Below are 26,537 nucleotides of genomic sequence, written 5' to 3' on the forward strand. Positions count from 1 at the left end.
ACTTGCACTGATCTCACTAGGGATTCTACAAAGGAGGCACAGCTTCATTCACTTTCTCTGTTATTACCTTCCTCCTCGCTCCTTTCACTTCCTCGCCTGCCATCCTGCCTTACTTTATTCTTACATCCTTTCCTCATCCCTTATTCCCTTCTGCCCTTCTCCCTACCTTTCTTTTTTACTGCTTTCCTTCCTTTGCCCTCACCTTCACATTGTCTTCTACTAACTTTAATTCCCTTTTGTTAGACCCTTTATTGCCTCTCACTTCCTACGTTCTTCCAACCATTCATTCTTTCCTCTTTCTGGCTTCTTCTTGTCAAACACTATATCTTCTTTCCTGTCCTTGTTTGCACATCATTTCAATTCACTGCAAATAAACTACTTCTGTGTTTCCCTTCTTCCTTCCTTGCATCCTCTTGTAATACTTCCCTCACTGGCATTACCATTTATTCACGGTTCATTGATTTCTTGAATTCCTTCTTTCCCCTTTAATTTTTCTCTATACACTAACTTTCTTTCTTTCTTCATCTTTTTTCCCTTTGCGTTCATTACTCTTTGTTTACTCCCACCTCTCTTTCTTTTGACTTATTTTGAGTGTCTTTTTTTTCTTAGCAATGCTATGTGATATGTGGTCTATATATATATATATACATATATAGAGGCGGATTTTCCAATATGTCACCAAGATTGTGTGCTTCAATTCTTTGTGCCATGCAAATGCAAGACTTTAGTAAATAAAACCTGCTGTGTTTTATCCTGATTGTTGTATGTACAGAGATTTTGCCTCAACTACCTGTCAAGAGGAAAATAGGAAACAGTCAATCTTCGCCATGTTATCGGTGTAAAGACATATCCAAAGACAACCCATGAGAAGGTTACAAAACAAGTAGCCCACTTCAGAGATGGTGTAAAGGGCTGCCAGCATTTGCATCTTGGTGAGTAAAACAATCTCACTAAAATGGCTAGGAGTTTAAATCTTGCATTTGCATTTAAGGCATTCTTCCTTGGAATAGAGATGAAGAGCCCAAACTTCTAAAGTACATTTGAACTTTTTGCATTGGTATACTTTCCATTTAGCAATGTGCAGAATTAATTTTACATGTTGAAGATTTTAGTAATCTCTGAAAAACCAGAGACATTTGAGAGTAGAATTTGTGAAATTTACCTCCGACTATCATTGTTTAGGGGACTTAAACAGGAATAAAAAGTAGGTAGTAAAAAAATAATTGAAAAATCTGTAAAGGAATTAAGGAATCAAAATATGGATTCAATTGACCCCCTACATACTGAATTTTAACATGAATTAATGTTTTCAGAAGACATTTACATAAACCTTTCTCACTTCCGGAGGCTGTTTTGAGTTGAAGATGTTCAAATAAAGACAGGCCAAAAAGCACAGGGTCAGCAGACGATGGCAGGATTGATCCTTAGTCCAATGTGACACTCATTGCTCACTTATATTTATGGACCTTGTGCTGTCATTGCTTGGGTTTTGGGTGTTTTGGGATTGGGCGTCTTCAGCAATGGAGAATCTGTATTTCCGATGCAGTAATGAAGCAGTCTCATGTGAATTGTGCAACAACTTGATTGTGGCTAAATAGGCAGTCTTGTGGGATCCTACAATCTTCTTACTTATATCTCAGGGTAAAGATATGCCTCATTAACGACTCTTCCCATTCATGGATGGCTTAGGGACCCATTTTGAGTCTAACAAATTGTGCACCTCATTAACAAGATAAAGTCTATGAATAAAAGGGTTCATCTGTAATGTTCGCCGGGGATTGAGGCCAATGCTAGGTTTGCTGATCACCAGCTTCACATGTGCACTCAGCTGACTGGCTTGTAACATTTAGCATGTATTTGTCTGTAGTATTAATGTCTGTTGTCGAGCACTTTTCTACTAAAACCTTAACTCATATTGGACTGTCCACTTTTCATGAAGGCCTGGAAGCCATTGCAACATGATGGTGTAGGGCTCTGATAAGGTAATCCAAACCCCTTGATTTACCAATACTGGTAACACCAGTATCTAGAGGCTAGAGTTATAAGGCGATTACAAGTAGGAAACTCTGAGTCCAGTTAGAAATGAGGAATTACCAGCACAATCAGCAATTTGCTGCCGATTCGCCCTGTAATTTCTCATTTTGCCCTGACATTTCACACATATATTTATCAGTTTCAGAATTAAAATTAAGTGGGAGCTTGTAATCTAAGCAAAATATTTGCCATGGCCATGCTATTTTTTGTTTAATCAAGCATTATAGCCCACTGTCAAGGTCTATAAGAGTTGTTAAATGCCTTGAACCTGAGTTATAGGCGCAGGTCACAGTCAAGGGACTATAACGAGCGGGAGGACTTTTAACAGCTGGTATAGGCGAGGCAGAAGGCCTATGTTATGTTATGTTCATTTATTTGTAAAGCGCAGCGATCACCAGGCGGTGTCTTGGCGCTAGCTCGTAACAGAGCTACCTATGAACAGCATCAAATGATATACTTCATATAGAGTTAAAAAGCCAAGTTTTTAAGGCATTCCTAAAAGCCAAGAGATTTTTCATTGTTTTGAAATGAATAGGTAGGGCATTCCAGGAATATGATGCACTGTAAATGAAGCTTCCTCCTCCCCAAGATGTGCGCTTATATTTAGGAATCAAGACATTGTATGCTGCGGAAGACCTCAGGGTTCTTGATAGCTTGTACCACTTGATTTTGTCATCAGGTAGTCAGGTCCCATCCCATGCAGTGTCTTAGAAACAGCAGACAGACGTGAATTCCACTCTCTGTCTTATTGGCAGCCAGTGAATCTTTTTTAGAGCACCTGCTAAAGATTTGAATTTAAGAATGCCTAATAACAGCCGAGCGGCTGCGTTTTGTATAATCTGAAGTTTATTCAGATATTGCTGTTTTATGTTTGAAAAAAGCCCATTGCAGTAGTCAAGTTTAGAAAACACCATCGAAGTGACTACTGTTTTTTGCAAGGAGCAAGGCAGAAAGGGTAGAATTTTTTGAATTGTTGGAATGGTGTAAAAGAGTGAGGAAGAAACTGCATTCATCTGTTCCTTATAAGCAAGTATCCCATCAATAATCACTCCAAGATTGCTGGTTAATTTGACTGCGATAGGATGAATACCTAACTCTGGAGGCCACCAAGAGTGGGACCAGAAGGGCGTGATTTTCCAAAAACAATGAACTCTATCTTGCTAGAGTTCAACTTAAGGCAGTTGGTTGCCATCCATGTATTAACTGGCAGAATAGATTCTCTAAACCTAGAGTCAATGTGGAGATCGTTCTTAGCTAGGGAGAAGACAATTTGTGTGTCATCTGCGTAGGAGGTCAACAAGAAACCAGACTGTCTAATAAAGATAGCTAATTTGGAAACATAGACATTAAATAGGGTCGGGCTCAGTGATGAGCCCTGTGGTACTCCGCATGGAAGGAAAAAAACTTCTGATGTGAATTCGTTTTGTGAAACATATTGTTTCCAGCTGGGCAAAAAAGATTTTAGGAGAGGAAGTGCCTCTCCTCTAACACCAATGTCAGCTAGTCGACCTATCAGCAGCTCATGAGTGACTGTGTCAAAAGCTGCTGACAGGTCGAGTAGTAAGAGAGCATCCCTACCTCCTTGATCTAGAGTTTCTCTCTCTTCTGTTGCCTTAATCAAGGCTGTCTCAGTGATGTGCCCACTTCTAAAACGATAGCAAGTCGGGTCTAGAAATTATTATATTGTATGAATGATGCTAATTGCAGATTCATGATCTTTTTGCCGATTTTTATTGGAAAAAGCAATCTGGAGATGGGCCTGTAGTTGTTTGTGTCTGTTGGGTCCAAAGAAACTTTTTTTTATAAGAGGCAATATGGAAGCAGTTTTCCATTGTTTCAGAAAGATGCCCGTATTGAACATGAGCTGTAAGATTGTAATGAGATTCAGAACTATTGGTCTGGTGCCAGTTTAACTACAGAGGGGGGACAAGGGTCAAGTGGGGATCTATATTTTGTAGACTTTTTGAGTGAGATACCTGCTCTAGAGTAGACTCTGTAAATTTGGTGAAAAGGTAGCTGTTACCAAAGGGAATGATGGATGGAACGCTTGAGCAAATCAAACACTCACCCCCAGTCAACCGATCTGGGTTTAATCCATCATCATTCTTTAGCTCACTCCACCACCCCAGTTCAGACATGGCCATATGCAAATCAGTCTGACCCTGTGCCTCATGGGAACAGTCCAGCCCGAACTGCCAAGCCATGTCTTCCCTGGACTGGAAACAAGCATCCTGGGACCGGTTTCGGGTTCATAACCCTCATCAGCCAAGCTATCTTGAATCCAGTGGCAAAGTGAGCAAGGGACCCACGTCTGGGCATACCCTGCCAACTTAGGGCTAACAAACCGATACCAAAGGGGATGATGGATGGAAAAGGTAGCTGTTATCACGCGGAGGGTCATGTGAGCTAGTTTTGAGTAAAAGCTTACTGAGAGAAAATTTGTCATAGACTTCTTTAACTTTGTTTTGGAAGAAGCTAGCCAATCTGTTACAAAAATCTTGCCCATAATGGCAGTCATCTCTATATCTAGAATTATACGTTTCCTTGCAGTTAAGAAAACTTCTTTTGTTGAGTTTTTTGCTGCTTCAATTTTTTGCAGAAAAGTAAAAGAACTTTTCCATCCCGATCATTGATTTGTAGGTGGAAATTTCAGTTTGTATACATTTTTCTTGGTATCACTGTAATTCTTTCTCCAGGTGTGCTCTTGTCTTCTGCATTTCTTTTTAGTCTCTAAGCGTATCAGCAAACCAAAGTGTTGTAGGATGTGCTCTTTTGCTGCAAGAAACCTTTGGTGGAGCAAGCAAATTGACATCAGCTGTTAGCCAGGAAGTGTAATTATTAACCATAATATCAATCTCCTTTGACGTCGAAAGTACTAACTCTTGCAGAGCTTGCTGTAGTTTGTCAGGCAAACTTTTGTGCCATGGTTGGGTACTGAGATTATTAGAGCATGTCCTATTTCGTTGTGGTAGACGTGGTAATTTAATATCAAATGGTATTACCGAATGGTCAGACCAGATCACAGGTAGTATACTAGTGTTGGTTAAAAATAAAAAATGAATTATTAGTAAAAATGCTGTTGAGATAATTCCTGGCTGAGTGGATTGAGCTTAACACTACCTGACTAAAACCACAATTAGCTGTCATCTCGAGTAGAGTTTGTGTGTTCTTATCAGTGTAATTTTCTAGATAAAAGTTGAGGTCTCCCAGGAGTTTAAAATCAATGAGACTTGCAAAGGGTTTAAGATAGTGATGAGGTCTTGGAAGAAAGCTTGTCTGGGGTCTAGGGGGCGATTTAGAAGTAGACCGTTAAAAGAGTGGGCTTTAGTCAATTCAGTGTTGAAAGCAAGGGCTTTGCAATGTGATAACATAACAGGTTGAAAGCTCACTTTTTTGTGGGCAAGTTGAATAATGGCAAGGCTTTCGCCTCTCTTGGTTACTCTGTGTAACCTGTATGACATACATCCTGGTAGTGTGGCTACAACAAAGTCTGGGCCGGACGCCTGGTCACCCCAGGTTTCTGTAATAAACAGAATATCTAACTTTTGGGATTGAATCAGGTAAGTGACAACTTATTTATGTTTTAATAAGGATCTGGAATTAATAACATGTTAGTTGTGGCTGCCTGTGTGAGACATTGCTTAGAGTGATTCTGTGCTTTGGCCACTCTTGGGTGGTCATCTATGTGTAGCTGAAACGTGCCAGTATTGCAACAGTATTCCAGAGACACAGGCTCTGCAAATGAGTCTAATACATAGCAGAAATAGGACTTACTTTTATTATGGATGGCGATGAGTTCCTCCCTCGAGTAACCCATTCTAATAGTAGGACCTGGGGTAAAACTAGCAGTGGTTCATGTTCTATGCACTATCTGGGCTTGAAGTGTTGCAGTCGGGCTTGCCTTTGGCATGTTAGCGGCATGGACAAACTGCAAGCTTGTTTAAATGCCTCTCCATGAAGAGGGGGCAGTTGGGGGAGCTGAGGCATGATTCATGCATGTCAGACAACCGATAGAACCGGTGGGTTAAAACAATTTCTAAGGGTGTCCAGCAACTCCTGATAATGCAGGCAGGCTCCCCTGCTGCATGATCTATGGTAAAACAATTTCTAATTAAAATAAAAGTGCAAAAAAAATCATAAAATAGGGTATTTAACCTTTACAAGATGGCACCTGTAATAGGAGCCAGGCACCACCGAGAAGAGAGATTTCAAGTGCCTCATACAAGGAAAATAAAGCAGGCGTAGTTCCAGGTAAAAGCAGATTTGAATCCAGGTTCAGCTGCTTAGTTTAGTTAAGCAGTATTTGAGCTGCCCACTAATCATGCGGGCAGGCTCCTTATAGTGCTTTTAGAACATTCCTCCCACTGACGGTGGAATGTTATAAATTAAAAAGGGAGAAACAGAAAGACAAACATTGGAAGGCGGGAGTCAGAGTTCCATGGCAGTCATTATTGGTCCTGAACCACGCCATTGTCTTCAGTGGATCTCCCACAACCCAATGCTCTAATACTAGTTAACCTCCGTTCAAATATCACAAGTGGGTGTACAATGCCATATTGCAGCACATAGAGTATTTATACATTTCAAAGTGCCCGAAATGTAGGAAAGGCAGGATTTGACATAGAAGGGCACAAGTATGATATTTAGGAAACACACATGAAAAAGAATAAGAGTGGGAATAATGTGAGAGACAAAATGCAATGGTGTAAAACATTAACATTAGCAGAAACGGGCTGTGATAGTGTTCCTTCAGGAAATTAAGGGCCCAAAGACAGCAGTGCCCAATGTTTTGAAATGATTTACATTAATATTAAAGTCACCTTTCAACATTGCCTGTTATAGTTCATCACCACCTCTGGCAAGCTACCTGTGAAGAGCCCAGTATCTTCAGTGACAGAAAGGACTCTATATTTCCCTTAATTTGATTATTGACTATTGCTGAGTACTAACTATATTAACCACCGGAGTTTCAATATCTGTGTGGGGGGTCTGATTAAGTATCAGCTAATCAAACCAACATCATATTAGATCACTGTAAAGAAGGGAAAAGGCTCTGATGGTTTAAAAGCTACGAGGCATTCAATGACAGTGTACAATCATCTTCTGACATCTCAGCTACAGAAGGGCCCGCGCTATATAGATCTGAATCATATAATCTCCCCACCAGCTGCCCTTATTACGCACTACTTTTCTAAGTCCTCCAAGGGCACCAAGGCAATGGCCATGCAAGCAGGGGGAGAATCCAAATTACAAGGTACTTTAACCCCTGTGAAATATTAGCCCCCCCCCCACAAAACCTTAGAACCTTTGGAGTCACTCCTGGCCAGACAAGAGGAGCCTGATGCCATGAAGAAGGCTGCTGGATACAGTGTCAAAGCCACTGTGAGCGATCTTTATCATAATGTCCAGCCCACTTTTGTAGGAAAACAAAGTAGTAATAGATAAGAAAAGGAAGAATGGTTTGATAATAGAAGTAATTGGGGAACAGGCTTCAATAACAACGAGGAGAATAGTAAGATTTCATCAATACTGCTGATGGTCATCCCACTAAAAGAAATAAAAAACAAGTAGGATATCCCTCTACTAACAAGTAGTTTGATGGCCTTAATAACTGATTCAATGACCCCTATGACTACACCCTACTAGATCTTCCCGTACTACCTACTGTAACTGAAAAGGGTGTAGGGAAAATTAGCAGGTGTGCACAAACAGTTAAAGCACAGGTACACAGGGATTCAGAACTATCATGCCAATTTCAAGCAGCGATTAATCAAAATGTGACTAGACATCAGTGTCGATGACAGCTGATTTGTTTTTTCTTAATTTCCCTGAATGTAAAATGCCATCCATAAGTTCACCTAGAAGGGTGGTTAGAAAGGATACCGTCGTATCCAAGGCCTTGCACTTGCTGCATACTGTTTTAACTTCAATACTGATGCTTTGGAGAGGACACTTAGTGGGTCTGACCACACAATGGCTATGCTCTCTGCCATACTACAGATACTTGTATATTAATTAAAAATAAAATGGATCAGATAACACAGACAGAGGAGATTTGTTCCAAGGAAGATGATAAACTGCGGCAACTACGAGTGTTCTATAGATGAAATTGATACAAGCCCAGGGAGTCGCTGACAGCAGTATTGTGGGGGATGAAGGAAAACATGACAATGCCCCTCAACTTCTACCTCGCCGCCACTTTTAACTGAAACCAATGGCTTACCAACTGGGCAATAGTCTACAGATGGCTCCCCAGTACACGATTCAAAATGTCAGCAAAGAAAAAGGGAAAAGGGGGAAAAAGTGTAAGAAGCAATGTGTTTATTAATTGAGAGCACTGTTCACTGCTCAGACAAGAGCCAACTTACCTGCAAAGTTCTCCATGACACTGGACCAGCATATCTGAACCACCACCACTCATTCCAAGTACCCGCCAGACAACTTCTCTCTGCCTCAACTTGCCCAGGCCACCATCCATGCATTCACAAGACCAGAAGCGGAGGAAGATCCTGCTCCTACCTCGCCGCTAAAACCTGAAACACCCTCCTCTCCCACTTAGGCAATCCCCGTCGCTGACCCAATTCAGGAAGGATCTGATGACCTGGCTCTTCGACTGAACCTCCACACCCAGACGGATAATAAGCGCTTTGAAACCCTCACGGTTGAGTAGCTGAGCTATTCAAACTTCTGATTAATTGATTGATTGATTGACAATAGAGCAATGAAAGTAGCTACAGAAGTGGGAGCTGGAGCTATAACTAATAAAGACACTATATATTATGAAATCTGATAAAAATCCCTACCCCATTTTAGAGGGAGGTCAATACAAAAAATGATAAGCAATTCCATGACCACACAGCAAGAGAGTGAATAAAACCCAATCATTGATTCCTCAAAAACTAAAAACTAAATTATAAAAAGGGATTAAAAGGGATTAAAGGGGGTGTGCAATTATTAGGTAAGACTAAACCCCAGAAAGGAGCATGGAAGAGGGCCGTATCCACCATGCATATTGCCCCCTTGGATCAACGATCTGAAACGGAACAAAACAAAATCCCAGTACCAACAGATGCTAGTTTAAAGCAATTTCTGTTTTCATGCCGACTTTTCATCTTCTTCTTTCCACTGGAATCCAATTAAAATTAAATATCTTGGGCTATGGTTCACTCCTTCCATTAAAGATACGGTTGCTTTAAATCTAAAAGAATTACAATCAACTTTAACTGCTTCCACATCACGTTGGCACCCCTTATTTTTATCCTGGTGGGGTAGATTAGACACTATAAAATGATGCTTGTTCCAGTAATATTGTTTTATTTGTCTAACATTCTGATTAATATCCCTAAATCTTTTTATAAAAGCATATATAGTACTCTTTCGTCATTTGTATGGCATAATAAAAAAGCTAGAATGTCTCTTTGTAAACTTAAAAATCCTAAACACATGGATGGAGTTAATTTTCTGGATTTTCAGTCCTATCACACCTCATTTTTTCTTAAGCAATCTTCCTTTTTATTATCTGATAATAGAAAAGATTCTAATCTTTTCCCTTAGTTGGTCAATATTAAAACATTCTCTTTTCATCCTTTTTTCTTTTTAAGTTTAGAAAGCTTTATTAAGCATCATAAACCAAGTAAAACATCAGTACAGAGTAAAACAAAGGCAATGCAATAGTACAATAATAAAATCCAAATTATACAATTTAGCAAATGCCAATAGAAAAATAGGGAATATACTTAGTGAAAAAGCATTTTAAAAAATTTTGATTAAAGGGCAGGGAGGGTAGAGAAGAGAGGAGAGGAGAAGGAAGAGGAGGGGAGGGGGAAAATGCAAACAATGTACAGAATAAGCATCATATAATTACCGTAAATTAATAAATGCATATATAAAGTAGAAGAAGCGGTATGAGAACAATGACCAAGGAAGAGAAAAAAAAACAAAAAAAAACCAATCAAACAGCTGTTTAAGGGGCAGATTGGGAGAGAAAATTAGTTAATGGCAACCATAACAAGTCTTTTTTGATCAAAAGAGGAGCAGTGGTGGCAAAAGCACGATCCAGCCGGTGGTGATGGCACAATAGGTTCCACCATGCATTGTACGAGATCTTAGAGGTATCTTTCCAATTAGTCGTGATAATCTGTAAAGAAATGGCTATATACAAATCTATAAATTTACGTACATTGCTAGAAACATTCCATATAGGAGCGATACCACCCAGAAAGATATGGACAATCTCAAAAGTGTGGTCAGTGGCTAGGATTTCATTCAGTTTAGACCAAATACGGGACCAGAGGGATTTAACCAACGGGCAGTGAAAGAACATATGAAAAAAGTCACTGTTGTCAGAGGGGCAGGACCAACATTTTTTAGAATCAATTAATTTGAAACGAAACAAATCAGAGGGAGTAAAAAAAAGTTTGTTGTAAAAAAAATACAAAGTCTGAGTGGTGCTTGCAGAACGCGAAGCAGTGTGCAATTTTGACCATAAGGAGTTCCAAACCTGAAGGGAAAACTCATGAGCTAGATCCATTTCCCAGGAAAGTTCAAGTTTGGACTTGGTTCTTTCGGCAGGAGAAAGGGAGAGCAATTTGTAGATGGCAGCAGCTTTAAGAGGAATAGAGAAGTCTGGTAGAGGGAAAGTGGTTGAGTCCGCAGTAGAGAGTGAAGCACCATGAGAGATAAAGTGATCTAAAGAATTTTTAAGCAAGGGATACTGAGAAGAGTGGGCGTTGGAAAGGTGAAAAGAGGCACGAATGTCGGAGAAGTCACGCAGGGAGTTATTGCTGAGTAAAGAGTCAAAAGAAATAATGCCTTTATCAATCCATTCTTTCCAAAAGAGCGCTTTGTGATTAATCTTAACGAATTTGTTATACCAAATTGGGATTAGGGAATGAAATTCCAACTGCGAGAGAGAAGAGCGGAAGACAGAAAGGGCAAGTGCTTTAGAGTGTCTGAAGATAGGAGTGAGAAAACTTTGCGGAGGATGAGACAGCCGAGCAGCCACAGCAAATGAGAAGGGCGAAAGCTGCGCAAGTTCTATAGCACTCCAGGCTGTTAGAGGGGGGTCAGACAAGTCAGAAAGAAACGGCCAAATTTGTTTCAAAGTAAAAGCCGAATGAAAACGAGTAATGTTGGGGAAGTTAACTCCACCCAAATCTTTGGGTTGCTGAAGACGGGAGAGAGAAATCCTCGCCTTACGTTTATTCCATAAAAATGAGGTAAAAATACGGTTTATGGTTTTAAAAAAATAGAGTGGAAGGGAAATTGGAAGCATTGAAAGGTAAAAGTTGACAATGGGAAGAAGCATCATTTTAATGGTGGCCAGCCTCCCCCACCAGGATAAGAAAAGGGGGGACCAACGTTCTATAAGAGAAGAGAGCTTTTTAACTATATCCTTCTGATTGAGCTTAATAGTGTCTCTAATAGTGCTAGCATAAAGAATTCCTAAACATTTAATATTACCAGAGTTCCATTCAAAGCCTGAACCCTGAAACATATGAGGAAGGCAAAATTTATTAAGTGGTAGAACCTCAGACTTATCTATATTGAGTTTATATCCAGAAACCAAAGAATATTCTTGTAACAAGGAGAAGAGTGAGGGTAAAGAAGTAGATGGGTTAGAAATGTAAAGCAAAATGTCATCAGCATAGGCCGTAAACTTAATGTCAATGTTGTGAAATATGAAACCTGTATAGGATGGTGAACGACGAATTTTTTCCAAAAAGGGTTCTAACGCAAGAATAAAAAGAAGAGGAGAGAGAGGACAACCTTGTCTGGTGCCTCTATGCAGAGAAAAGTAAGGGGATTGGGACCCGTTAACCCAAATGGAAGTAGAGGGAGCAGAATATAACAATTTAACATAATGAATGATGGTAGGACTAAAGCCATGCCACCGCAAAGCACCAAACATAAAATCCCAACAGACTCTATCGAACGCTTTCTCAGCATCTAAAGTAATGGCAGCGATTGGAGAATCCATTTTGGAGGCCAAATGAATAATGTTAAGAAAAGTTCTAGAATTGTCAGTAATGGATCTACCTTTAACAAACCCGGATTGATAAATGTTAGTGAGATCAGGAATAACTTTATTGATACGAGAGGCCAAAACTTTAGCGTAAATTTTACAATCAGTATTTATTAAAGAAATAGGTCAATAGTTTTTGCAAAGGGAGGGGTCTTTATCTTTTTTAGGGATTAAGCATAACATAGCCTGAGTGAAAGAGCCCTGGGACTCTCCCTGAGCAACATAGGAGTTAATCAAAGAAAATAAATGAGGTAGTAGGATGTCCTTAAAGTGGAGAAAAAAACGAACCGTAAAACCATCGGGGCCCGGAGTTTTATCTTTGGGAAGAAGAGTAATAGCATTAAGTAATTCTTTCTCTGAGAGAGGAGAGTCCAGGGAGGAGAGATCCGCAAAGCTATCCGAGGGCTTGGGGAGAGACTGAAAGAAGGAGTCAATTTGAGAAGGCGAGGGAGCGGATTCGGGCGTATAAAGTGTGGAGTAATATTGAACAAAACAATCAAGAATTTTTTCATCAGTATACTGAGGAGTCCCTTGTGAGTCAGTAATAGTTATTATTTTAGACTTTTGTTTTTTAATTTTAAGATAAGTAGCAAGAGACTTACCAGCCTTATTGCGTCCCCCGTACATTTTGGAATGAAAATTGAGAAGATTATTACAAGCAGAATCCCAAGAGTGTTTATTATATTGCATTTTTGCTTTGATGAGGGAAGAGAGTGATTCTGAGGAGTTGGTGGTAAAATAGAGATGCTCCAGGCCCTTAATTTGTTTAAGAATTTGGGCCGACTTTGATAAAGCCGTTTTCCTTTTCCGAGAGACAAAAGCAATAATAAAACCTCTAGCAGCAGCTTTGAAGGAATCCCAAATGGAGTGAAAATGAGGAGTAGAATGGAGATTATTTATAAAAAATTCCTTTGCAAAAGAAATAAACTGCTCAACAAACTGTGAGTCTAGGAGGAGCGAATTATTAAAGCGCCAACGCTTGGAAATGGGAGTAGGTGAGGGAAAGTCCATATCAATAATAACCGGAGCATAGTCAGATATAAGAATTGAGCCAATTTCCGAGTTAATCATAAATTGGAATAAATGCTGTGTGAGAAAAAGATAATCTATACGGGAATGTGAGGAGTGTACTGGAGAAAAAAAGGAAAATTCTAAAGTATCTGGATGAGAAAGTCTCCATAAATCAAAAAGGCCTCTAGAGGAAATAGCATTAAAAAAGGACTTTTGCATCTTATTGGGAACATATCTGGTGTGTGATTTACGATCTAAAAATGGATCCATTAGTTGGTTACAGTCACCACCCACCACCAAATTATCGCTTGCATGAGAGGAAAGAAGCTTCGAAAAATCCCTCCAAAAGGATAAATCAACACCATTAGGGCCATAAACATTACAAAAGGAAAATTGTGTATTATTAACAGTAACATCTAAAAATAGCCATCTACCACACGTATCATGGAGCTCACTGTGCAACTGAACAGATAATGACTTATAAAACAAAATAAGAACACCATTTTTACTATTGACTGCTGGGGAACAGAACGCCTCCCCAACCCATTGTCTACGGAGTGAAGACAAATCTTGAGAATTGAGGTGGGTTTCTTGCAACAGTGCAACATGACATTTCAACCTTGCTAAATGAGATAGTACACGTTGTTTTTTGACAGGGTTGCGAATGCCTTTAACATTCCAAGAAATAACACGAAAACCATTCATTTTTGGAAATAAAGTAAAGATAAGCAGAAAAGAGTATGGAAGTTAAGACAGGATAGAGAATGAAAAGCAGACTGAAAATGGAAGTTTAATAAATAGGACACTGAAAGAAGTACCATGATTGGAAAGAAAAAAAAGAAAATGTGGGGTGTATCAAAGAGTGGAGAGGTTGCCAAAAGAGTAGAGATGACAGGGATAAAAAGGAGTGAGGAAAGGGAGGATACGCAGCAAAAAGGGGGAAGGAACGAAGAGGAAAAGGGGAAGGATAGCGAGGAGGGTGCAGGGGTACATAAACCCCCAGAAGGCATCCAAAGGAGGGTGACAAAAAGCCAGCAGACTTTAGCCACAGAAAACGGTTGAACAAAAAACATTACTGTGAGAGGGGGGCGGCGAAGAACAAGGCAGCCGCACCGAGAGGAGCACATAAGAGAACATACTACGAAACAGACTAATAAACAGATAAATAAAAAAAATAAAAAAAACTGAAAGACGAAAGACTATATTATATAAAACTAGAACTGGTAGTATCAAATAAGACAAGTGAAGGGACCTACCAAACATCTAGGGAAAGAAACAGCAACGGGAGGGGATAAACACTGTATACAGCAGGATGGGACAGAGGATGACCTTGACAAGAACACCACATAGGGAATTCCTGCAAAACAAGAGGAAAAACCAGGAGTGAGCCAAAGAAGCGCACAAACTGCATGACTTATAACAAAACAGTTTTAGAACAAACACAATGGTCAAATACCCAAAAAAAAAAAAAAGAAATACAACTAGGGTTTGCTCAATTCCATAAGCTCTCCCTTGTGAGTATGTATAAACTTCCGCAAATCGGCAGGATCCTCAAAACTAAAAGTTCTCTCCTTATAAGTCACCTTGAAAAAGCAAGGGTGGATTAGACCATAGCGTGCATTCATAGATCTCAAGGCAGGCCTGAGGTCCAAAAATTCCTTACGACGGGAGGCCGTAGGCTTGGAAACATCCTGAGTGAAGAAGACCTTGTGCCCCGACCAAATCATTTGCTTGTGCTGCTTAGCAGCCTGGAGGATGGACATAAGGTCTGAATAAAGGAGGAAATATGCAATAATTCCCCGAGGTTTAGATGCAGAAGATGTATTCCTAGGTCCCAGACGATGAGCACGTTGTATGTTGAAGTCAGAGGATTTCGGGAGGCCAACAATTTGAAGAACCTGAGACTTTAGGAGTTGGATCATATCCGACCCTTCCGAACCTTCCGGAATACCATAAATGCGCAGGTTGTTGCGCCTATTGCGATTTTCCAAATCCTCCGCAACCTTCTTGAGCTGGCCAACCTCTTTGGTAAGAGCGTCAACCTTAGTGACAACATCCTGGGCGTCACTGATCCTCTGTTCCACCTCAGAAAGTCTCGTATCCAAACTAGACCACTTTTCATCTAACCTCTGAAGTGTAGCAACAGTGTCTGTCATAAAACGACGAATAAGGCGTAACTCCTCCATAATGTCTTCAAGAGTGAGAGGCAGCGGAGACTTATTTGGGGAAGGCGGGTCTTTTTTAGTACGCTTGACAGAAGGGTTACCTGAGTCCTTCCTACCCCCAGTGGAGCCACCATGAGGTTTAGTTGAGTGTGCACCCTCCATATTGATGGTATCTCAACCAACTACGACACAAATAACAAATGGAGGAATGCAGGCAGGACAGCGGTGATATTGGTTAGTCAATAGCAAGAGGAAGCGCAGCCGAAGACGGAAGTTCCAGGAGACAACACAGCGAAGGATACTGGGACGTTGAAAGCACAACTGAAGAAAAAAGCGAATAAAGTGGCAAAAGAAAAAGGAACCAGCAGTACCAACAGTCAAAATTGACCCCAAAAAAAAAAAAATGAGGGTGTGTCGTAATATTGAAGAAGGCTGGAGACGACGCTTGAGGTAAACAGACCTGGCTTCTCTTACATTAGCTGTTGAAGAATATAATCCAAGGAATCCACAGAGGTAGCAAAGGAGTTCCACCACTAACAATTTTTTGCGCAAAAAGATGACATAATATGAACCAACGCAGCAGCCACAGTGACACCGTTGAAGAACAACAGGGAGCTGGTCAAAGAACTCAGTGGCAGCAGAAAGATAGAAAAAAAACGCTGTAGAAAAAACAAAATGGCGGCCGCCATCTGAGGGAAGCAGAAAATGCGCAATTAAAAGGATAAGAAGACCGCATTTTGGTCAAAAAAACTTGCAAAGTCAGACTCTGTAGTTTCCTATTGCGAATTCCATCCTGGAAACATAGCTCCGTTGCATGCAAGAGCAGCCTTCACTCTCGGATCGGCTTCGTTCTCACGGAGCTCATCACCCGGCGGCCATCTTGAATCGCCGCTCCGCGCAACTCCCATCCTTTTTTCTTTAAAGAACATCTTTCTCTTTCTCATGCTCCCTTATCGCTATCTCTCTATCTAATTTACTGATCTATATAGAGCCATTAAAAAGTCAAAATCCCCTGGATATGGGGGAATGTAAGGTTGAGATGGGAAAACATCTCCTTTTGATTAGTGGGGATTTCGCTGTCCGCTCAATAGATGGAATGGGCAGTGATGAGATTTTGATGGAGGATTGTTGTTTTGAAATACCTGAACCCGATATGGAATAAGATAAGCCATGTAGAAAGGGGGAGGCATTTGTAACTCGCCTACTAGAGATGTGTCTTCAGCCATTTAATGGCCGTACTATTTCTGATTCCCCAACTATCAGCACCCATGGAGCAGGTCTTAGGGGCTCACTCGTAGATTAAGTTCTAATCACCCTTGAGAACTGGGTTATTGTAAGCTACATGCATGCAGTGAGGCAGTTAGAAAGAGAGCATGACCTTCTCACAGTGAGACTTGAACTTGGGGCTAGCGTAAATGGACCCAGATCTATACAGGTAACCTCTACCATGTCCCAATTGAATCGGCTAATAATAGGAAAGCAATACACTGGAAGTATGATACATATCTAGCTGAGATTCCTCACCTATAACCTTTATTGAATAGGATGGAAGAGGTCTTCTTTACTAACCAGGGTGTTACAAATAAAATTATTTTGGACACTTTCCCTGCATTGCTAACGGAGATTAAACTAATGTGGACATGCCTGGTTAACTATACTAACCAAGGTCCTGTCAATAAACCTAAATATACTTGGTATGATGAGGAATGCTTCCAGGAAAGAAGGCCAGTCTCACAGGCCCTTATATATTGGCAGTATGACAGGCAAAGTGAAATGTGTATCCAGATCGGCAGGCAGGCTTACAAGTGACTCTGAAATCTCACCACCGTACATCCGCAGTCCCAAGAAGACGGCAGAGTTGGCAGTCTCCCACCCGCCAAATTAGGATGTTGCAGATGGAGACAGAAGACTGCTGTTGCGGCGCTCTTCTCTGCTGGCTGCCAGTACTCGCTGCTATCGGGCTGGTGGAATACCGCCGAGCCAAATACGATGTTCCCGATGGGCTGGCGTCTCTTGGTGGCGGTGTCCCGGCGAAGTGATGTTTCGCTGATTTATTTATTTATTTATTTAGGAGTTTATAAAGCGCACTAATACCCGAAGGTGTCCTGGCGCTGAAATGCTGATTAACCCTGAAGACCGAGGAACTAATCCTTAAATAGCCAGGTCTTCAGCCCCTTCCTGAAAGGCATAAGTTCAACCTCCCTCCTAAGATGTTGTGGGAGACAATTCCAAATGGTGGCGGCGCCAAAGGAGAACATCTTTCCACCCCAGTTGGCCTTTTTTATTCTGGGATCCTCCACAAGGTTGTTTTCAGCGGAGCGAAGTGCCCTCACTGGTACATACCGCTTAAAGCAATCTCTCAAAAACTCTGGGCCAGAGCCTTTCAAGGCCTTAAAGACCGTACAAATGGCCTTAAATTGTGAGCGTCTGTGAATCGGGAGCCAATGTAATTTCCTCATTCCTTCCCTAATTGAAACAAACTTGGGGGCCCCGGTCAGTAGTCTTGCTGCCGCGTTTTGAACCACCTGTAGTCTGTACAGATGCTTTTTCCTCAAATTGAGGTACAGACTATTACAGTAGTCGAGGCGTGACAAGACTAAAGCAGAGACGGCTAGCCGGAAACCATCCTTGGAAAGGAAGGATTTTATCTTCCTAAGAATTCTGATAATATGAAAACAAGAGGACACCACTGCGCTGACCTGACCACCAAAGTCCAATTTCTGATCCATCAAGACGCCTAGGTTCCTGGCTTTTGAGGTGGGTGCTGGTGGCTTCCCTAGGGCCTCAGGCCACATGGCAGGCGACCAGGTATTTGGATTGTTTCCAAATATCATGACCTCTGTCTTGGCAGCGTTCAGTTTGAGGCAATTCGCGGCCATCCAACCAGCAATATCTTTAAGACAGTCATGACACCTTGTTGTCATATCCACTTTAGATTCTCTATGGATTGATAACACGATTTGCGTGTCATCAGCGTATGAAGTAAGTTGGAGGCCGTAGGATCTAATCAAATCTCCCAGGGGGCTGACGTAAACGTTAAAGAGAGTAGGGCTGAGAGAAGACCCTTGTGGGACCCCACACGGGAGAGCAAACGGCTTAGATACCTCAGCCCCCAGCTCCACGGTTTGGGTCCTATCGGTCAAAAAAGACTTCAGGAGACTCCAGGCCGTACCTACCACTCCTGTCTTAGCCAACCGGTCCATCATAACACCATGATGGACCGTGTCAAATGCCGCGGACAGGTCAAGCAGAATTAGGACTGCCTCTCCCCCCTGATCCACAGCCTCTCTCACTTCCTCTGTCGCCTTAATCAAAGCCAGTTCTGTGCTATGTCCAGTACGAAACCCGAACTGCGTTGAATCCAGGGCCTTCGTTCGCTCCAAGAAAAGGCTAAGTTGCTTATTTATGGCCTTCTCAAATAGTTTTGCAGGCAGAGGGAGCCGCGAGATCGGTCTATAGCTGGTAGGGTCACTTTTGTCTAGCGTTGGTTTTTTAATTAGGGGTAAGATGGAGGCCACTTTCCATCTCCTAGGGTAGGTGCCTGCCTTAATAACGGCGTTGAATAACGGAGTTAACGTGGAGGCAATCACCACTGAACACTCTTTAAGGACTGCTACCGGACACGGATCACTAGGGGCCCCTGAACGTGCAGACAACAAGAGACCAGTGACCTCTTCAGATAACAGTGGGTTAAATTCCCTAAGTTTATCCTGCGGCCATCCTGACCCAGCGTCCCCCCTTTGTGCTGCAATACCACCCTCTCCAAAGCTTTCTGCAAAGGATGAAAAAATCCCTGCCACTTTAGACTGAAAAAAGGTGGCTAAGGTCTCACACATACCAGCACTGGGAGCTGAGATAGGCACCGCTAGAGTTGTAAGTTTGATTATAGTCCTAAACAACTCTCTAGAAGAAGAACTGGCTCTCTCAATTTGCTCCGTGAAGTATGTTTTTTTGGCTTCAGTTATTAGATTTTTGTAAATCGAGAGGCTCCTTTTGTAACTTTCTTTATTAGCTGGACTGTACCCATTCCGCCATTTCCTCTCCAGTTTCTTGCAGGCTGATTTGGCCATCTGCAAAGAATCTGAGAACCAAGGTGCTGAAGGCATCGTCCTTTTAGGCGTAAAAGATTTTGCTGATGGAAAGAGAGATAGTAATCCAAGACCCGCCTCTGGCTGTCCCTCCATCTACGTGGTTGCGGGAGTCTCGGCAGCGGCGACGGTCCAGTGGCAGTCTTGTAGCCAACTTCCAGCATGGTTCGTAATTAGGTGGTCGAACCACCAAGGCAGTGGGCAGGAAGACCTCAGAGAAAGCCACGGTGGTGCCTTTCCGCCAAACTCATAATCAGGCCCTCAGTCAACAGTGCCTGTTAGGGGAGGAATTGAAGCAGGCAGCAGCCGAAAAGAACTGCAAGTATTTTTGGAGACCAGTTAGTATTGTTGAAAGGGGAACCACCAACCAGATAAGCCATCATATCAGTCCAAACCTGTCTAAGGTGGAACATAGAGTCAATTAGGCCATGGATATGAGCACAGGAACACCGGCCAAAGCGAGATAGCTCAACTACAAGCTTTTAGACCAGAATTTGAGCAAACTCTCCAGTCTATGAAAAAATAATAAGGCGTCTGGTCCAGATGCTGTACCATTAGATTTATATCAGATGGACCCAAATTACTGGTCGTGGGTCCTGACACAGGTCCTTAACGCTACCATAAATAGTGGCTGTATACCTGCTTCCTGGCATTCAGTAATCTTAAAAACAATCCATAAAAAAGGTAGTCCAGGGAATCTATTGAATTATCACTCAATCTCCCTCCTGGATGGAGTGGGGAAAATATTGGGGGAAGTATTACTCCATAGATTACAAAGTAGGGTCGATTCTGGCAACCTATTGACAGAGTTGCAGGCTGGCTTCAGATCAAAAGTTGGGATAGCTGAGCAGATGTCGCTTATACCTAGTATGGTGAATACCATGACTTCTTAGTCTTAGTCTTATTCAATCTCATGCATCTCTTGAATCGCAATACACTTCCTGCCTCTTTATCTCACTCTTGCTGGCTCTTTTTCATCCCTGCTTTCTGTTTCACCGTTTTACTGTCTCTCTCTTACTCTATCCTTTTCTATTCCTCTACCCTTCACTTTTTGTCCTTCTCTATTTTTTATTCTTACATATTAAGCACTGGACATTTTCCAACTAATCTTGAAAGGACCTGATAATTTTACTTATTTTACAAAGATTTAGCACAGGATTGAGCAAATGCATCTTTACTTTGTTCCAGATGCACCAAATACATGCTGTGTGAGATATATTTACAATTATATGTATTTGGTTGCAGAAACTTGCAGAACCCAAATCTCACCGCAAATGTTTTTGGAACATTGTACACTCATAATTCTAACACAGATATCAATGCAATTATTCCATCAGCTACTGTAACTCTCTCTGACCCTTTTTTTCCTTGCCTTAATCAAGGGTCTTCATCCCGATGTCAGAGTGTGCAAGTAATATATTTTTAGGTTTTGTCATTTGTGTTTGGATTCTTAAGGGTTGTAAGGATGGCAGTTGTTCCTTGTCTGTGCCTCTGCTGGATGTGCCATGTGTGGCTCTAAATAAGGCTTGCCTTTTCAGGGTGTTCAGGGTACCCACCGTCTGGAGCATATTTTTACTGGCAAAGATTGCTAGTTGAGCCACCGACCCCAAAAATCCTGTCACACCTGCAATCGCCTTTATTGTCGCATGCAACTACCATGTTACAAGTGCATTATATTCATTGGCACTTGTAATACAGAGTGCGGGATATCCATCACATTTGTGATTGAGCAACCAATCCGATGATCTCTAAGTCATGTCCTAAGTCTCTTTAAGAGCTCAGAATCCTTCAGCAGGACAAGGCTGCACTATCTCAAGAGAGCTCCATGAGGCCTGGTCCCATCTCACTGAGGTGTCGCTACAACAGATTTGCTGCTGTGGAAATGCTCAGAGCTGGAAAAACCTGTTTCTTCAGCCCAACGGCAACATAGCGTGGGTGGATCAGCTCAAAAAGGAAAAAGTGAGGGAACCAATTTAACCTTCTAGAGCTTCTGCTACACCATAAACATCTAAACAAAAAGAAAGAAAGAAAGCTCTAGCAGGAAACATTAAATGATTTTACCAAGAAGCTGATTTACTATTTAGGTGGATCAGCTCGGCAGGTTTGTCCCAATCCTCCAGAGGTCTAGGAATCCAAACAATGTTGGAGAAATTCCAGTTAGACAAAGCCAATGGTTCTCAGGGCCACAGGAGCAGCACTTGGAGGTCAAGACTCACTCCAGCAGAGACCACCAGCAGGGAACAAGTCAGGGCCAGTTGGTACATATCAGCTGGGGTCTTCAGGACTTGGCGTCTTGCAGCTTGTTGTGGCACTGTAGCTTATACAGTAAGTTAGCCATTTGGCCCATGGATTCCACATGTTAATCTTCGGTACAAGTGGTAGCAGGTCCAGCCCTTCAAGTCTCTTCACAGGACTCAAACAGCAGGTGCAGTCCTTCTTTAGTTTTTCCACAAGTCTAGAGTTTTTTTAAGAAGATGCCCAGGGATGCCACATTTATATCTGCCGCTAACTTATAGGAGGGTGTGACTCCTGGCCCCTCCCTAAGCAATCGAGTAAAAGTTTCCAGGGGTAACACTATACACTGTTGCAGCAGTTCCTGTGTGTCCTACTACAAACAACCCCACCATGCCCCTCTCTCTCTAAATCAAAGATGGAGAAACCCTTCTACACTTGTGCAGAGCCTGTGTACCCATTAAAAAGTCTGGTCATAGTAATGATCAGTGCCCTCCATTTTGCGCATTCCAAATATCTTCAGGGGACAGCTCCCCGCAATGGGTTTGTTGACTGCCTGACTAGGAGGTGAAACAAAATGTCTTGTTTAGGTGTGAGCTACATACGTATGTAACAGGGGAGCCCCTTTGAAGTAAATTAAGTTCCTACGTATAGCTTGACTGGTCTTCCTGCCATGACAGTAAAAGCACTTCCCCACACCCATGCCATTGTCTCTGCTCTGAGAACAGTTTTCACACCTCATCATGGCTATGTACCAGCTGGCTCACAGTTGGAGGCTAATGAAGCTAGACTCCAGTGGCTTCAGGCAAGGAAAATGACTCTTTCTAAAATACCCTTTTACTTAATATTTGTTACAAATCCAACTACACCAATAAGTTTGTCTTTTAATAAATATTCAAAGCAGTCCTTGAATTGTTTACATGTTATGGGTGTACTTGAGCACCAAATACTGCCTCCTCAGTTGCTTACTGTCTGATTGATCCTCCGTTGTTCCTCATGATGTGCTCCCTGACCAGAATGAGCAGCCATTCAAGACTGAAAGAACCTGGTTCATGAGAGCCTCCTCACCGCCCTAGTAAAGTTACTTCTTACCGGTGCTTTGTGCCTTGACAGAGACCATATTTGAAATGCCTCTCTTTTAGCTAACATTGTGTGGTTTAATCTAAGAGCCTGCAATGTGTGTTCCAATGATGCTATGGTTAAAACTCTACTTGGAAGCCTGTGAGCAGTGTCATTAAATATCAGTGTGCTGAATACCAAAGCTTTATAGTCTTAACCCATCTCATGCCTCTATCTTTATCCCACTCTTGCAGGTTCCTGATGTCTCCCTTTGTGACGAGTTTTCCATCTTTCTCTTCCTCCATCTTTTTGCTTGTTTTCACTCTCCTCCTTTTGGTGACTCTCTAATACAGAAAAATAAGTACCAGTCACAAAAAATAAGTGCAAGTGGCCCCACACCGTGCAAACACTGGTACAAATTAAGAATTGCACAGCCCCGCCTACTACTGTCTGATTGGATCTTCTGAACTCCGCTGGCCAATGCTGTGTGGGGATTTCGCAGGCTCCCTGTGGCCTTCCCCTTGCCTTCAGCCACCGTAGGGCTGCATTAGCCGCCTAACCCTCTATGGTCCGAGTTTATCTTCCCGAGCCAGCATTTCTATGTTCGTATGCATAACCTCGAATAAGACAGTGCGCAAACCAATGTTATAGGCAGACCTTAAGAAACATGGTGTGGCCTGTTGTCTTGTGCAACCATACTCGTACAGCAGCATTTGTGTAGCAGTGGTTTATTTATGATAATATGCATTTAAATGGCACATTCTCTTGAAACTGGCATGGTGACATGCACACTTTTATATTTCCACTCATCTTCAGGGATAGTATGCTGCCAAGTTCACTTTGTGTTTATGTACTTTACTGAACTATTTGTTGTTTTGTGAGTAGGTACTCCACATCCTACTGCACATCCATGTTATATGTTTCACTATAAATGGTGGGATATTACAGACATGTATTAAATGACAAAGATCACATACTTACTTTAATTTTGCTTGAGCAAAAGTTAGATTAGTACCGTCTGAATGCAGTTGGACAAAACTGTGCTTGTAAAATAATTTTCGACTTTGAGTACAATAACTGAATATGTAAAACAATTTCTGTACAAGGGAGCAAACCTGGTTGTGGATTTTAATTTTAATTCCAACATGCTGCAAAGTGTGTCATTTCTACCTAGTAGTCTTGCTCCCGGCATTAATTGGGAACAATTGAAAAAAACCTTAAAGGTATATCTAGAAGGCATTAAAGAATGATAGAAATCTGATTATTATTTGGGGTGAATGGTAGTCCACTCCACGTGATAATATCACTAGTTTGTTAGGTCCTGTTAAGAATTCAGTAATTTAAACCTGAGCACAACCCATGGTAGCTATGAAACAGGGGAGGCAGGCTTAACTTAGGAAAATGTGTAAAACATTGAGAAGTACCAAAACAGTTAAAAGCTCAAAACAGAACACAACAAAAAGCCAACTCCAATTTATTAAAATAGAGAACAATTTAATAAGCAATATTACACCAGAACAACAACAATCCAATAATGGAGATATGAATTTTCAAAGATGTAAGTACAAAGAGCACCAAAAAGTGCAATGAGCCAATGGTCATCAGTAGTTGCGGTAGACCAGGACCTAGGTGCAATTTGAGGTCAACCACGATGGAGCATAGGTTGGATACACCAACCAGGTTCAATCTGGACAGTGGTTTTAACTTGGGACCTAAACTTTGTATTGAAAGTCTTCAAATGGGTTCAAGACAACACTACAAATATCTTCACTCACCCCTTAATCACCAGAACGTTGAACTGGGGAAACACCCTCTATGCTGTGATTACCAAGCAACTCTCTAAAAGTTTACAAACCATCTAGAACTCAGCAACCAGACTAGTTCTCAACTGTCCACACAGGACTCACATCAAACCATACGTCAGGGAGCTCCACTGGCTCCTGATAGACAAACAGGCAGAATTCATACTCCTCACACACACATTCAAGGTATTACACAACTCAGGCCCTGCCTGCCTGAACAGTCTCATCTCCTTTCACCAACTACTTAGACACCTCCTCTCCACAGGACTCCTACTCGTACACATCTGATGCATTGCCACAACCAGATTAGGAGGACAGGCAATCTTTTACATCACGCCTTAAAGCATGGAACGGCTTCCCACTCCACATCAGAGCCTACTCAAGTCTTCTTAAATTACACATGAGGCTGAATAGCCAATGTATCAAAGGCAGGGCTTGGCACAGACACCAGCTCAGCACATCACGGGTGATAGTACATGTTACAAATACACATAATAAGACAAAATTCATCAGTAGTGCTAGGCAGCACGCTGTATCTGAGGAGGGCTCCACAGTGTTGGATAGGCATTGAGTGAGGCCCCGTGAAGCTGTTTATTTTTGGGAAAGTTCAGATGTCATGCTCAGTGAAGTCATCTGTCCAGTCGGTACATTTGGCACCTTCTCCCCATCAAGATTTTTATCTTCAGACGGATGGTCTGGTTTAGAGTTTGGTGGACAGGTTACTCTGTTATAAACATGACAGAAGATATCCCATCCTCCATATTACAAGTGCATTATATCCAATGGTACTTTCAATACAGAGCACGGTATATCCATCACATTTGTGATGGAGCAACCTGTCCGGTAAACTCTAAATCATGTCCTATGTCTCCTTTTAAGAGCTCAGAATCCTTCAGCTGGCCAAGGCTGCACTTATATCCCAAGAGAGCTCCATGTGGCTGGGTACCCTCTTCCTGAGGCCTCGCTGCACCAGATTTGCTGCTGTGGAAAAGCTCAGAGCAGGAAAAACCTGTTTCTTCAGCTCAGCGGCAACACAGCTTGGGTGGATCAGCTCAACAAGGGAAAAGTGAGGGAGCCCATATAACCTTCTAGAGCATATGCTACACCATAAACATCTAAACAAAAAGAAAGAAAGCTCTAGCAGGAAACATTAAATGATTTTAAAAAGAGGCCGATTTACTATTTGTCGCCTCTGGCGGAAAGAAAGCAAACTCGCTTGATATGCATTAAACATTAATCATAACCCTAAATATATTATGAATCTCTTAATTGTGTAGGGGCATTACTGTGCAAAAAGTCACTGCACACCTAATTTCTTGTTCTCATTTCTAATAGTTTTAATCAAAGAGATCTTTTATCATTTTTACAAACATAATTTAAAAAAATACTCCTTACACATACAATGAAAAATTCACAATATTTAATAAGTGAACAGATGTATCCGCAAAGATGTATAATGTGCCCTTATTAAGGCAATGGCAATAGGAATATACCGCCCTCAGGTAACAACGTCAAATCAAAGACTGACCATCAAATACATGGCTTGAATAATTGCCAGGTTTGTCCAGTTCCTCCAGAGGTCTAGGAATCCCACCAATGTTTGGAAAATTCCAGTTAGACAAAGCCAAGGTTTTCAGGGGCACAGGAGCAGCATTTGGAGGTTGAGACTCACTCCAGCAGAGACCATCAGCAGGGATCTGCCACTAACACATGGGAGGCGGTGACTCCTGGCCTGTCCCTAGGCAATCGAGTAGACGTTTCCATGGGTAACCCTATCCACTATTGCAGCAGTTCCTGTGTGCCCTACTCCAAACAACCCCACAGTTCCCTTCTCTCTCTACAATGAAAAATAAAGAAACCGTTCTATGCTTGTGCGCACCAAAAAGTGTATCATAGTAATGATCAGTTTTCTCTGTTTTGCTCACTCCAAACAGGTTTTCCCCCAATGGCTTTTGTGACCACCTGACTAGGAGGTCGAAAGAAATCACTTGCTCAGGTGTGAGCTACATCCATGTGTAATAGGGCAGCCCCCTTGAAGTAAATTATGTTTCTAGGCACAGCCTGACTGGTCTTCCTGCAATGGCAGCAAAAACACTTCATCACACCTAGGCCATTGTCTCTG

At 41.8% G+C, this 26,537-nt stretch overlaps 1 protein-coding gene across 1 annotated transcript in view; it reads left to right on the forward strand.

Annotated features, from left to right (window-relative positions):
- Positions 1–778: 778 nt before the first annotated feature.
- LOC146798429 (myb-related transcription factor, partner of profilin-like) overlaps positions 779–26,537 on the forward strand; it is a 91,129-nt gene continuing 65,370 nt past the window's right edge. The window contains exon 1 of the mRNA XM_085627968.1: positions 779–932. The gene's annotated coding sequence lies outside the window, so the exon portion shown is untranslated. The remainder of the gene's footprint in view (positions 933–26,537) is intronic.

Source organism: Triturus cristatus, chromosome 9, assembly GCF_964204655.1.
Source record: "Triturus cristatus chromosome 9, aTriCri1.1, whole genome shotgun sequence".
Taxonomy (NCBI): Eukaryota; Metazoa; Chordata; class Amphibia; order Caudata; family Salamandridae; genus Triturus; species Triturus cristatus.